Source organism: Quercus lobata, chromosome 11, assembly GCF_001633185.2.
Source record: "Quercus lobata isolate SW786 chromosome 11, ValleyOak3.0 Primary Assembly, whole genome shotgun sequence".
NCBI lineage: Eukaryota > Viridiplantae > Streptophyta > Magnoliopsida > Fagales > Fagaceae > Quercus > Quercus lobata.
In genome coordinates, this window is record NC_044914.1 from 30,471,120 (window position 1) to 30,482,292 (window position 11,173).

Here is an 11,173-nt window from a genome sequence, read left to right on the forward strand (position 1 = left end):
AGAAACAGGCAAGTTTGCCTAATAAACATCAAAACAATGGAATGGAACATCCTCTATCCAAACAGAAAAACCTGTGACATGATGTGCATGCCTAGCAAGGTTATGAGTTACGTTGTTACCATCCCTACCCATATGTTGAAACTTGACCCTATTAATCTGATCAGCAAAAGCTTGGGTCTCCCTAATCAGCAAGCCAAAGGGAGCAAAGGGAGGTGACTAATCTGATAGGGCTCTCATAACAATGTTGGAGTCGCCTTTGAAGATAATCCTATCAAAACCCAGTTCTAGAGCAAGTTCAATAGCTCAAGTAGCTGCCAAAGCTTCCATCTCCACAATTGAACTAGAAAACTGAACATTCTATGATAAAGAGACCATAACCGAACCTCAGTTGTCACAGATTATCACACCTATGCCTGCTCTACCATCATCCTGAAAAACTGTTGCGTCGAAATTAGCTTTGTACTAGTCCAGTGATAGTGGTGACCACCTTACACATGGTCTGATTGAAGGTGTTGCTACTATTTTCTTTGGCTATGCAGACCGATACTCCATTAGAGCTTCAAAAGCTCGTTGTGCTATAAATTTTAAGGGAAAACCAGGTGGGGCTGTTTGTGCTTTGTTTCTTTGGTACCAGATTGTCCAAATTCGCATAGCAAACATCTCAACGCTGCAACCTGACTCAAAGCCATGGAGGAGCAGTTGAGGGAAGTCCTGGAAGGTGGTTTGTTCTCTAAAACTCCATTGAGGGTCTTCATTCCATACTTGTGCAAGGTTCGGACCTGACCAAAGTGAATGAAGAACATCTTCATTATGCTGTGCACAGAGAGAGCAACTAGGGTCATTCACCACATTATGGTGCAGCAGGTTGGTCATCGTTGGGATGGCATTTTTGCAAGCTTTCCAAAGAAAATTCCTGATTTTGCACGGCATTGAGAGCTTCCAAGTTTTCTTCCATAGTGGTTTCAGCAACTCGGCTTGGGTATGGTTTTGTGGATTTGTCATTCTAGCTCTAATTTTGAGGAAGAAATAACCTGACTTGGTGGTGTACTAACCGAATTGGACATATGGCTAGAAGAGAGCATCCTCTATATTGGTTCTGCTTAGTGGGATTTGTTTAATCAATTTTTCTTCCGCATGACCAAACACATTTGGCAGCAAGGTTAGGTCCTATTGTCGAGTTGTAGGATTAATGAGAGAACTTACAGTGGCATTTTGTAGCTCAGTCGTGAGGGGGCTTTGGAGTCCTGGATTATGTAACGAAGGCAGCCAATTATCACCATAAAGTTGAATTGATTCTCCATTTCCCACTCTCCATTTTGATCCTCGCCATATGACCTCCCTACCCTTCAAAATACTCTTCCAAGCATACGAACCTCCATGTCCTTACTTAGCTTACATAATAGAACAATTGGGAAAGAATTTAGATTTAAACACTTTGTAAAACAAAGAGTTCTTATTGTGCAACTACCTCCACGTTTGTTTGGCTAAGAGAGCATCATTGAACAATGGTAACTCCTTGAAACCCATGCCACCTTCGGATTTCGGTTCACACATATCCTCCCACTTGATCCAATGAATTTTCCTATGATCTCCTCTTTGTCCCCACCAAAAACCACGAATAAGCTTTTCAATTTCATGACAAAGGCCAAGTGGGAGCTTGAAGCAACACATTGTATATGTTGGAATAGCTTGGACCACTGTCTTAATCAACACTTCTTTCCCTGCTTGTGATAGTAGACTTTCTTCCCAACCCTGAAGCTTCCTCCAAACCCTTTCTTTGATGTAATCAAAACTCACCTTTTTGTGTTTTCCTACAAGTGATGGCAAGCCCAAATATTTATCATAGTGCAAGATTTTGGGAACCCCTAAAGCTTCCTTGATTTCTATCCTCATGGTAGTAGTGGTGGATTTACTAAAAAAGATGGATATTTTGCCTCGATTTATTTGCTGCCCCGACATACTTTCATAGGAGGATAGGAAATCCAGCACCTTTTGGCATTCATTTCTGTTGGACCTGCAAAACAATAAGTTATCATCTACAAAGAGCAAATGGATTAGTTTTGGGCTTCTTCTACTCAAAGTAAAGCCGTGTATAGAGCCCTCACTTGCTGCCTTCAAAATAAGATTGTTAAGGCCTTTCATGCATAGCAAAAATAGAAAAGGAGATAGGGGATCGCCTTGGCAAATTCCCCTTGTAGGATTAATCAAACCCTTTGGTTCACCATTCACCAACACTAAGTATGAAACTGTTTTGACACAAACCATTATGAGGGCAATCCATCTTTCATTAAACCCCAATTTTCTCACTACTTCCTCCAAAAAACACCACTCCACTCTATAATACGCCTTAGTCATGTCTAATTTTATCGCCATATAACCTGATTTCTTAGATTTGTGAATATTCATACTATGTAGTGTTTCAAAAGCAACAAGGATATTATCTGAAATCAAGCGGTTTTTTGTGAAGGCACTTTGGTGTTCAATTATGATTAAGGGTAGGATTTTTTTTTAACCTATTTGCAAGGACCTTTGAAAAATTTTTATAAAGGACATTACAAAGGTTAATAGGACGGTAATCAAAGACAGCAATGGGATTTTAAATTTTTGGGACTAGAGTTATGAATGTATGGTTTAGGGGATGGGCTAGGGTGACAGAATTTATATATGACAAGATGGTTTTTGTGATATCATCACCTACAAGACCGCAATAATTTTGATAGAAGATAAGGGGCATACCGTCAGGGCCAGGAGCTGTTAACGAAGCCATTTTTTCTTATGCTACTTCTACCTCCCATTCCATGAATTCTTATGACAAGTGTGCATTCATGTCATTAGTAACCACCTTCATCATTGAATTCAAACCCATACATGGATTGGATGACTCGAAGAGATGCTGATAGAATTTTGTGAAAACTTCAGCAATGCCATCGGATTGATTAACCCATTCACTTGAAGAATCTTGTATTCCCAATATTCTGTTTTGTTGATGCCTTTGAGTAGCCCTACTATAAAAATACCTTGAGTTTTTATCACCCACAACCAAAACGCCTTAGCTCACTGCCTCCACATTTTATTTTCTTTCACCAATAGTTCATTAATCTCCATTTTCAAACCCCTCACTCGAGAATTACTCCCACTTTGCATTGCTTCCTATTTAGCCTTAACCAACCACTTCCTCTTTTTGGCAAGTTGTCTTTTAACATGGCCAAAATTCTTTCGACTCCAATGTGTTAGCTCATTTCCACACTTCTCAATTTTTTTGATCACCTGGCTTTCGGCCTCACAAGGGATTGTGCTGCTCCACACTACTTCAACTACCCATCCACACCCCTTGTCTGAAATCCACATTTCTTCAAATCAGAAAGGCCTTGAAATTGGTGGGGGATCTATACCACTTGGAACAATCCATAAAGGGAAGTGATCCGAAGTGGTACATGTAAGATGTATGACCTTGGTACTAGAAAATGGTTGAGCTAATCTGTCGTTCACAAAGCTCTATCTAGTCTCTCCCAAATTGATTGGCTAGTTGTATAGTGTTTACTCCAAGTGAATCTTGAACCCAAGTACCCAAGATCCACAAAATCACAAGCATTGATTGCATTACAGAATAGTTGCATCTGGTTGTGACTTCTTCTATTACCCCCATTTTTTCTTCACCTCTAACCAACTTGATAAAATCCCCCACACAAAGCCATGGACTTTGGAATTTTTGTTGTAAATTTCTAAGTAGATTCCATGACTTAATCCACTTTTGGGTATCTAGTTTCATTCGTTTCTTTTTTCTTATTAATGATTGTATCAATATGATTCTTGTCAAAGCCCTCAACTGAAATGTCAATTAATGATCTCCAAAAAAGAACTAACCTGCCTCCCCTAGTCGTTCTTGACGAAACAAACATGTTTCAAATTTTATCTTCCTTTTCACATCTTTTAGCCTTGCTTCGTCTACCCATGTCTTGGCTAAAAACACAACAGAAGGATCTTTTGCCCGCATCATATTAGCAAGCTCGTTCACTGTACATGGGTTCCCAAGCACACGACAGTTCCAGACTAAGCAACTCATTGTGATTGGCAAGGCTGATCGTCAACCTCCACCATTGAATAAAGGTTATCACTCTCATCTTTTGAAACCCACCTGTGCTTGCTTGGTAACTCCAGATGAACATCCCCACTCCGCTTCCCATAAATTTTTTTCCCCGTTTCCAACTTGCCCACTAACTTTGAGCAATCCCTTACCATTGGTCTCCCTCTGTTTCTCGGCTTGTTGCTGTTGTTATTTTGGAATTGGATGAGAATATTTTTTGTCATGTTGCCCTAGTCCTAGATTGTCATGACCCTTGGTTCTCAACTGCGGCGGCTTGCTGAGTTTGGAAACATATCTCCCCATTAATTACTGCCAATATTTTTGCCTTAACTTAGAATTATCCTCATACTATTAGGTTTTGAAAAGTAGTGCAGCCGTGTGAGTATATAGAAAAATTCCAATTAACCTAGTGAGCAAGTCGCATGAGAGAAAATAGAGAAAAGAGAGGCAGTCAGCTTCTATTCTTATTTTTTTCTGTGAGAGAGTGCTAGGGTGTAATTGGGATTTAGGTTTCTTGAGAGTGTTCTTGTGCACTATTGTATTTTTCCCTGATAATAGTAAAATCCCTGCAACTCCGTGGACGTAGGCAAATTGCCGAACCACGTAAATATTGTTTTGTGCGTGTGATTATTTTCTTTGACGTGTGTTTTCTCTATTTGTTTTGTTTCTCACAGGTTAGGAATTTTTGGTTAAATTCCCTACAACTGGTATCAGAGCCTAGGGTTAGGTTTGAGTGGGAGCAATGGCAGAGGAAGCAGGAAAGGCGTCTGGAATAGAAAAGTTTGACGGCACAAACTTCGCGTATTGGAGGATGCAGATTGAAAATTATCTCTATAGGAGGAAATTGCATCTGCCTCTTTTGGGGACAAAACCTGAGGCTATGAAGGCTGATGAATGGGCTCTTCTTGACAGACAGGTACTAGGAGTTATCAGGTTAACTCTGTCTAGGTCTGTTGCACACAATGTTGTAAAGGAGAAGACCACAGCAGATCTGATGAAGGCTTTGTCTGGTATGTATGAAAAGCCGTCAGCAAACAGTAAGGTGCACTTGATGAAGAAACTGTTCAATCTGAAGATGGCAGAGAATGCATCAGTAGCACAACATCTGAATGAATTTAATACTATCACAAATCAATTGTCGTCTGTAGAAATTGATTTTGATGATGAGATTCGTGCTCTGATCGTCTTGGCTTCTTTGCCAAACAGTTGGGAGGCAATAAGGATGGCAGTAAGCAATTCTACAGGAAAAGAAAAACTCAAGTACAATGATATACGAGATTTAATTCTGGCTGAGGAGATTCGCAGAAGAGATGCAGGTGAATCCTCAGGATCTGATTCTGCCCTAAACCTTGAGACAAGAGGCAGAGGTAATAACAGAAATTCAAATCGGGGCAGATCAAAATCCAGAAATTCTAATCGGAACAGAAGTAAATCTAGATCAGGCCAACAAGTACAATGCTGGAATTGTGGGAAAACAGGTCACTTTAGGAATCAATGCAAAAGTCCTAAGAAGAAGAATGAAGATGATTCTGCTAATGTTGTAACAGAAGAGGTACAGGATGCATTACTTCTTGCAGTAGACAGTCCACTTGATGATTGGGTTTTGGATTTAGGAATTTCGTTTCATACCACTCCACACCGAGAAATCATACAGAATTATGTTGCAGGTGATTTTGGTAAGGTGTATTTGGCTGATGGTTCAGCCTTGGATGTTGTGGGTATGGGAGATGTTCAGATATTGTTGCCCAATGGGTCTGTTTGGTTACTGGAGAAGGTTCGACATATTCCTGACCTAAGGAGGAATCTGATTTCTGTTGGACAACTTGATGATGAAGGGCATGCAATACTATTTGTTGGTGGTACTTGGAAGGTTACAAAGGGAGTTAGGGTATTGGCTCGTGGAAAGAAAACTGGTACTCTATACATGACCTCAAGTCCAAGAGACACAATTGCAGTTGCTGATGCAAGTACTGATACAAGCCTATGGCACCGCAGACTTGATCACATGAGTGAGAAAGGGATGAAGATGCTGCTGTCAAAAGGAAAACTACCAGAATTGAAGTCCATTGATTTTGACATGTGTGAAAGTTGCATCTTAGGAAAGCAGAAAAAGGTGAGCTTCTTGAAAACTGGCAGGACACCGAAAGCTGAAAAATTGGAGTTAGTACACACTGATTTGTGGGGGCCTTCTCCGGTTGCATCCCTTGGAGGTTCAAGGTACTACATCACTTTTATTGATGACTCAAGTAGAAAGGTATGGGTTTATTTTCTGAAAAATAAATCTGATGTATTTGAAACCTTTAAGAAGTGGAAGGCCATGGTTGAGACAGAAACAGGTTTAAAAGTAAAATGTTTGAGGTCAGATAATGGAGGAGAGTACATAGATGGAGGGTTCAGTGAGTATTGTGCTGCACAGGGAATTAGGATGGAGAAGACCATTCCAGGGACACCACAACAGAATGGTGTGGCTGAGCGCATGAACAGAACTCTCAATGAGCGTGCTAGGAGTATGAGGTTGCATGCTGGACTACCAAAAACTTTTTGGGCTGATGCTGTTAGCACTGCAGCTTACCTGATAAACCGAGGACCTTCAGTTCCCATGGAGTTCAGACTTCCTGAAGAGGTTTGGAGTGGTAAAGAGGTAAAGTTTTCACACTTAAAAGTTTTTGGTTGTGTTTCTTATGTTCATATTGATTCTTATGCTCGTAGTAAACTTGATGCAAAGTCTAAAATATGTTTTTTCATTGGCTATGGTGATGAGAAATTTGGCTATAGGTTTTGGGATGAACAAAACAGGAAAATCATCAAAAATAGAAATGTGATATTTAATGAACAGGTTATGTATAAGGACAGGTCAACTGTAGTGTCAGATGTTACAGGGATAGATCAAAAGAAATCTGAGTTTGTCAACTTAGATGAATTGACTGAAGGTACTGTCCATAAAAGGGGTGAAGAAGATAAGGAGAATGTAAATTCACAAGTAGATCTGAGTACACCTGTAGCTGAAGTCCGCAGATCTTCCAGAAACATTAGATCTCCACAGCGTTATTCACCCACTCTAAATTATCTCCTGTTGACTGATGGTGGTGAGCCAGAGTGTTATGATGAAGCCTTGCAAGATGAGAATTCAAGCAAGTGGGAGTTAGCCATAAAGGATGAGATGGATTCCTTGTTGGGGAATCAGACATGGGAATTGACTGAATTGCCAGTAGGAAAGAAGGCTTTGCACAACAAATGGGTATACAGAATAAAGAATGAGCATGATGGTAGTAAACGTTACAAGGCCAGATTAGTTGTTAAAGGGTTCCAGCAAAAGGAAGGCATTGACTACACAGAGATATTTTCTCCAGTTGTGAAGATGTCAACAATCAGACTAGTACTGGGAATGATGGCTGCAGAAAACTTACATCTTGAGCAGTTAGATGTGAAGACAGCATTCTTTCATGGTGACTTGGAGGAAGATCTTTACATGATTCAGCCAGAAGGGTTCATTGCTCAAGGACAAGAGAATTTAGTTTGCAAACTAAGAAAGAGCTTGTATGGCCTAAAACAAGCTCCTAGACAGTGGTACAAGAAATTTGACAGTTTTATGCACAGAATTGGGTTCAAGAGATGTGAAGCTGATCACTGTTGCTATGTTAAATTTTTTGACAATTCTTACATCATATTACTGTTGTATGTGGATGATATGTTTATTGCAGGGTCTAGCATTGAGGAGATTAATAATCTGAAGAAGCAATTGACCAAACAGTTTGCAATGAAGGATTTGGGAGCTGCAAAGCAAATCCTTGGTATGAGAATCATTAGAAACAAGGCTAATGGTACATTGAAGCTTTCACAGTCAGAGTATGTGAAGAAAGTTCTCAGCAGGTTCAACATGAATGAAGCTAAACCAGTGAGCACACCCTTGGGTAGTCATTTCAAACTAAGCAAAGAACAGTCACCGAAGACAGAAGTAGAAAGGGACCATATGAGCAAGGTGCCTTATGGCTCAGCTATTGGCAGCTTGATGTATGCTATGGTGTGTACAAGGCCAGACATTACACATGCAGTGGGAGTTGTGAGCAGATTCATGAGTAGGCCTGGAAAGCAGCATTGGGAGGCAGTCAAGTGGATTCTGAGATATCTGAAGGGTTCATCAGATACATGTCTTTACTTTACAGGTGCAAGTTTGAAACTGCAAAGTTATGTAGATGCTGATTTTGCTGGTGATATTGATAGTAGAAAGAGTACTACTGGGTTTGTTTTTACTCTGGGTGGTACAGCTATATCATGGGCTTCAAATTTACAGAAGATTGTTACTTTGTCTACTACAGAAGCTGAGTATGTTGCAGCAACTGAAACTGGAAAGGAGATGATTTGGCTACATGGTTTCTTAGATGAATTGGGTAAGAAGCAGGAGATGGGCATTCTACACAGTGACAGTCAGAGTGCAATCTTTCTTGCCAAAAATTCGGCTTTTCATTCAAAGTCGAAGCACATACAGACAAAATACCACTTTATCTGTTACCTTATTGAAGATAAGCTGGTAATGCTTGAGAAAATTTGTGGATCTAAGAACCCGGCAGACATGTTGACTAAGGGTGTCACTATTGAGAAGTTGAAGCTGTGCGCAGCTTCAATTGGTCTTCTAGCTTGAGGACAGGAGGATGAGTTGCAGGGATGAGGGATTGTGTTATGGAGGTATTGTGGCTGATGTTTGCAGCTTGTGAGCCCTTAAGGGCTAAGGTGGAACTGATGAAGGAGTTTACTTGTGTAGCTTGATCAATTCAAGCCAAGGTGGAGATTTGTTGAAGTGGGCCATGTGTGGCTTGAATTCCACTTTAAGTCGGTCACTATTGACCGAATGCAACTAGGAATAGTAATTCCTAAACAGCCGGCTTTGACCTTAATATATATATATATATATATATTATATTAGGTTTTGAAAAGTAGTGCAGCCGTGTGAGTATATAGAAAAATTTCAATTAACCTAGTGAGCAAGTCGCATGAGAGAAAATAGAGAAAAGAGAGGCAGTCAGCTTCTATTCTTATTTTTTTCTGTGAGAGAGTGCTAGGGTGTAATTGGGATTTGGGTTTCTTGAGAGTGTTCTTGTGCACTATTGTATTTTTCCCTGATAATAGTAAAATCCCTGCAACTCCGTGGACGTAGGCAAATTGCCGAACCACGTAAATATTGTCTTGTGCATGTGATTATTTTCTTTGACGTGTGTTTTCTCTATTTGTTTTGTTTCTCACAGGTTAGGAATTTTTGGTTAAATTCCCTACACATACCCCATTAATTCCTCGTCAATCTCCTTAATTTGAATAATTCTGATGTTGAAACCAGTTTTGGAGTTAAATTCTCAACGCAAATAACTTCCTCCACCAAATTAGGAGCAATAATAAGAATAGATATGGTTGAAATAGAATCTGTATTTATATGTCTCCAAGTCAACGTGTAACGCATCTTCCACGTTTTCAGTGTCTTGCGTCTCACATTCAATAATGCAATCAATGCTAGTTTTAGTTACCATGGCTGTTGGGGGCACCTCCACTGGACCACCATTCGTAGCTTCCCCCTCCGATGAACCTAGTTGTGAGTTGGCAACCTGAACCAAAGCTTGAGATCTGGGTTTCGTTCGCTCGTAATAACCAAGGGCATAAATCACATCCTTGCTTGCTGATGTATAAGGTTGAATCAAACTGTTGCTATTTTGGTGTGAGTGTGCCTTTGCTCTCAATCCACAATTCGCAATTCTTATCACTGTGATTCAGACGTCCACACCAAAAACAGATGTTAGGCAACCGCTCATCCTTGAACCTAATCCAAACTTTATCTCCATTCTCCATTGTAATCAACCTTACTCGGCAAAGTGGGAGAGAGATATCAATAAGGACTCGGGCTCGTATGAAAAGACAACCATTATCGTACTGGAATATCGTGAACTTGAACCCATAACAAAGTTGTTTTAAAAACCAGTTCATGCATCGGAATATCAGAGTTGTATCTTTGCAGCATGACTATGTTTATCAAAACTCCACAATTGGTTTTGCAAGATCCGGTCCACATCACCTAGGTTGTCAAAGACAAACAATACTCGCTGATCCTTATGATTACGTATCTTGAAGCCATTGGTGGACCTCCATAGTTGTTTGAAGGTTCTCGCCATGGCTTCCATATTCAGGAAATGGGCAGTTAAGAATTGTGCCACTAAAAGGAATTCCCCGGATTGTTGGTCTCGTTGAAGAACAAAACTTGTAGTCTTGACAAAGAAAAAGTACTCCATTTGGCTGCCAAGTCCTCCATAATCCTTACTGTAAAAAGAAGAAAGCCTAAATTGTGTTTCCCTAAACCCCAAAGAAACAAAACCTCACAAGCTCTAATGGCAATTTTGTTGCCTTAGAGGACAAAACTCTCCTTTGTAGGAAGGGACAAGAACACTTCTACTGCCTAAGAGAAGAGAGAAGCTCACTTTCCTAGCGACAGAGAGACCAAAAAGAAAATGATTGATAGACAAGTTTGATAGATTCGTTTTAGTTAATTGAAAATCCTTCTAGTCTTCTGCTATCTTTTCAAAAATATCAATAGATTCATCATATACCAGATAATTTAGTATCTTCATCAATATTATTTGATTATTCATATCACCATAAGAATCTTATGATAGAGAAGATTTATATAAGAGCAATACACTCGGTGTTCCTGCCTTATTCTTTTCCATGGACCACAATAGGCCCAAAACCAAAGGGAGACCCAAAATCATGGGTCCATTAAGATTTTGGGCTACAAAGCCCTAATCTAGGCCATAGATATGAAGACATAAAAAAAGGGAGTTTGCTGCAATGCATTTTTGTGGATCCCCAACCACCAGGAGCCCAATTGCGTGATCTAGTTAGCTGCTCAAAGTCTATAAAGAGCCTTACTTGTTATTGTCAAGTCCAAAGAGATGAGGTTTAATTGGAATGGGAGAGAAATTTGAATTAGTGGTTGTCTAGCAACCCCCTTAGGGGATGTGTTTGTTGGAAAACACATATATCATAAGAGATATGGACAAGTAAACTACAATTGCATGTCAACTGTCAAGTCTTTTTACAAATTCACAAGTT